Source organism: Tyto alba, unplaced genomic scaffold, assembly GCF_018691265.1.
Source record: "Tyto alba isolate M040663 unplaced genomic scaffold, T.alba_DEE_v4.0 Super-Scaffold_16, whole genome shotgun sequence".
In the NCBI taxonomy this organism is placed as follows: Eukaryota; Metazoa; Chordata; class Aves; order Strigiformes; family Tytonidae; genus Tyto; species Tyto alba.
In genome coordinates, this window is record NW_024881278.1 from 27,322,581 (window position 1) to 27,326,214 (window position 3,634).

Below are 3,634 nucleotides of genomic sequence, written 5' to 3' on the forward strand. Positions count from 1 at the left end.
TGCCACTGACACCGCTGGTGCTGCACGGAGGGGAGGGAAGGCCAGGCCTGGGGAGGGCTGGCCTCGCCACCGCTACAAAACAGAAACTGAAAGAGATTGCTTGCTTCCAGCAGCAAAGCAGTTACGCGGAAACTGGTCCTGCTGTTTTATCGGGGGTAAACAGATGCTTTCTGGACTTTGAAACCGCCACTTTGTGTCTCTCTTCTCTAACCCCCCACTGCCAGGGATGTTCCCAGAGATCTTCTTACCTGACCACAATGCTGTTTGGATCAAGAAGTGTAGTGGATTATTTAAAGGCTAGTGGAAAGATCGTGCTGCCAAGAGAAACCGCTCCTGCTTATAAGTTTAGCAGCAGCCCTGGTGTTAAAGCAGCTGGAAACAAAACGCTGCAGCTGCTGATGGCTGAACGTGGGCCTCTCCCCAGATAGCCTTTGCTGCCTTGCTGATCTGGTCACGGAGGGTGTCCTCTCTGTCTTCCACTCACCCCCAAATCTTTCTTACAAATGCTTTCAGAACAAAATGTTTTGAGGAAGCACACCTGGGTGGTTCAACATTTTAGCTGACTGTTTCCAGGCTTCTTTCAAGGACTGTTTCAAAATACTGTGCAGGATTAACTCCTGTGGTTACTAGTTATGACCAGAGCCAGGGAGATGATGGCCGCAGCTATGTGTGTTTCTGCCCAGTACCTTGGCATCGTCCCATACATGCCAATTTTAGTACGTCTGGAGATTTCACAGGTTTGTTTTTCACTAGATGGAAATCATGACTTTTGCTCAGCTAAGCAGTTTGAATACTAGCTAATGTATCTTTTTGACCAGTTCCGCATTCTACATCTTAAATTTATGGCAGAACTTTATTTAATCCTTTGCCTGTTGCAGCCTATCAAGACTAGTCAGCATTTTGACTTGGGGCACAATTCTGCAGCTGATTTTCCCACACACGCTTTTTTAACTTTGTGAACACCATGTAACCAGGAATGGTATTGTATGTGCTCGTTCACTGAAAGTCCAGGAATCCTTAAGCTTTATTCCAGTTTTCTTAGCTGGCTATTAAGTGTCTGTATGTGGTTAACTAACAAGGACACAGTGAAGATAGTTCCTTTAATTATTTTGACCCTGTTTTCTGTGTTTTGTTTTGTGATGCTATGCAGCTGGCCTCTGTCAGAATTATTAGATTGGCCTCCTATAAAATGTTAATTTAACTGTGATACAGTAGATGAAAAGACACCAGACTTGGCAGGGTTTGGATGATGTTGTTTGTGGATGTTTGTAGTGCCTGAACCAAGTATCTACCAGCTGATTAAAGTACATTGGTAAACTTTTTATTTTCTGTAGTACTGTGAAAAGAGTTGGTTCGGTGTCGTGGTTTAGGCCTGGTTGGCAGCCAACCACAATGCAGCAGCTCTCTCTCCCTTCCCCTCCGGCAATGAGAAGGGACAGAGAGCCAGGCTTGGGGTTCGAGATAGGACTGGGATGGGGAAAAATTCCCCTTTATGATCACGAGCAAAAGGCAGACTCGTTAGGGGAAGAAAAAAAGAACGTACATTTATTACAGACACTAACAACACATAACAGAGTAGGACAGTGAGAAGCATTGCCACATCTTGAGAACACCTTCCCCCACCCCTCCCTTCTTCCCAGGCTCAGCTCTGCTCCCGATATCTCTACCTCCTCCCCCAGGGGCGCAGGGGCAGGGAATGGGGGGTGCAGTCAGCGCTGCCACTTTCTTCATCTTCGGTGAGGGGAGTGTCCGAAACTTGTTCCCCCCTGCTCCATCGTGGTCCCCCTCTCACAGGAGACAGTCCTCCACAAACTTTCTCCGACATGAGTTCCTCCCACGGGCTGCAGCGTTCCCTACACTGCTCTGTCATGGGTCACTAACTTCCTCCGACTGGATTCCCTCCCAAGGCTGCAGCCCTTCCCGAGCTGCTCCGGCGTGGGACTCCCCCGCATGCTGCAATCCTCCCAGCGCTGAATTACAGCAGCGGGGCTACCTTTTCCCATGAGACCCCGCCCTTCTTTGGGCACAGAACCTTGATCAGCTGAGCAGGAGCAACAGGCCATAAATCAATGTCTGCTCCACCGTAGATCTTCATGGGTGGCAGGGGGGTGCCGCCCTGCCATCTCCCCACAGGATACAGGGGGGTCTCTGCTCCGGCACACCTCCCCCCTCCTTTCTTCCTCCATTCCTCCACTGACCTTGGTGTTCATGCAGCTGCAGCAACTCCTCCTCACCAGTCCGACTGCCCGTCACCACGTCCCTTCTTAAATACGTTATTGCAGAGGCGCAGCCGATTGGCTCAATTTCCCAAACAGAAGTGGAGCTGACGTGGAGCTGGGGGAGCTTCGAGAAGCTTCTCACAGGGGGCCGCCCCGATAGCCCCCTCCCCTGCCACCAAAAAACTCCACCACTCACTCAACCCAGGACATTCGGTTACTGTACATTTCACTTAAGGTATTGAAATATTTTCCAAACAGTAGCAGAGTGGTTTCAGCTGTCCTTTACAGGTGTACACAAATAGAGATATGGTAATTTGAAAGTCATGGGCTAAAGGCAGTGAGACTTCCTGCATTTAGACCTTGCTATAACCAACAGTGTTCTGGTGTTGATGGTAGTGACGTTTTAAAGATTCTTGGTATAAAATTGAACTGTATTAATTTTCAGTAACAGCTACTAACTTGGGATATTTCTTTCGATACCTAAAGTGATCAGCCCTTGTTCTGGAGGGCAAGACTCAGTACTTCCCGAAAACTGTGTTGCTCTAGAATACGTTACACTCTGCTTTAAAAAAAAATAAAAAACAAACAACAAAACAAAAAAAAACAGCCCAAAAATTGTGAATGGAAATCACTTTTAATATTCACTTTGTGACAGTTAATAAAAACAGTATTAATATTTTGAATTTTTTTATGCAGGCTTGAACAGGTGGAGTGCTCAGGATCATACATTTTTTTTTCCAGTCCCACTGTGCCCTGTGTTATTTAAAATCGTTTAAATGAGACAAGATTTTTGGAAGTATTCTGTTGTATGGATTTGGGCAAGGAGAGCTTGTTGGAAATGTTCTTGAAACAGACATCATGAAACATAATTGTACACAGAAGTAATTTGGTTTTGCTATTAACAAGATGTTATGTCTTGCACATGAAGGTTGGTAGGGACACAAGCAGGCATGCAGTGTTTCATCAACTTTTAGTTCTCTTGCACTGAAGTGCAGGGAGGGACCCTTCTATATGATTTCATTTATCTGAGGGAAGTAGTGTGATTGGGTGGTCCTGGATTGTTGATTCTGGAAAGTGAAAAGACATGCAACTGAAAAAAGCTGCCTCCTATTCTGTACAAATAGCCTGAAGCACATGTGGCAAAGAGCCTGTATCTTAAAATGCACAGGGAAAATTGTAGTACAGTTCCATGGAATTAAGTAGGGTGAGAAACTTGATCAATAAATGGCCAGTTTTCATCATAAAGACAAGTCATAGGTTTTTCTTGTGCAGCTGTCCCTGTGGGGAAAAATGGAATAATAATTATCAGTCAAGTTCAAAGTTAATATTTATACAGCAGGTTGGTAGGATAACTATTCAAATATTTAGCACTTGCTTGTTTTCATTACAGGAATTGCAAAGCTCAGGAAGAGGAC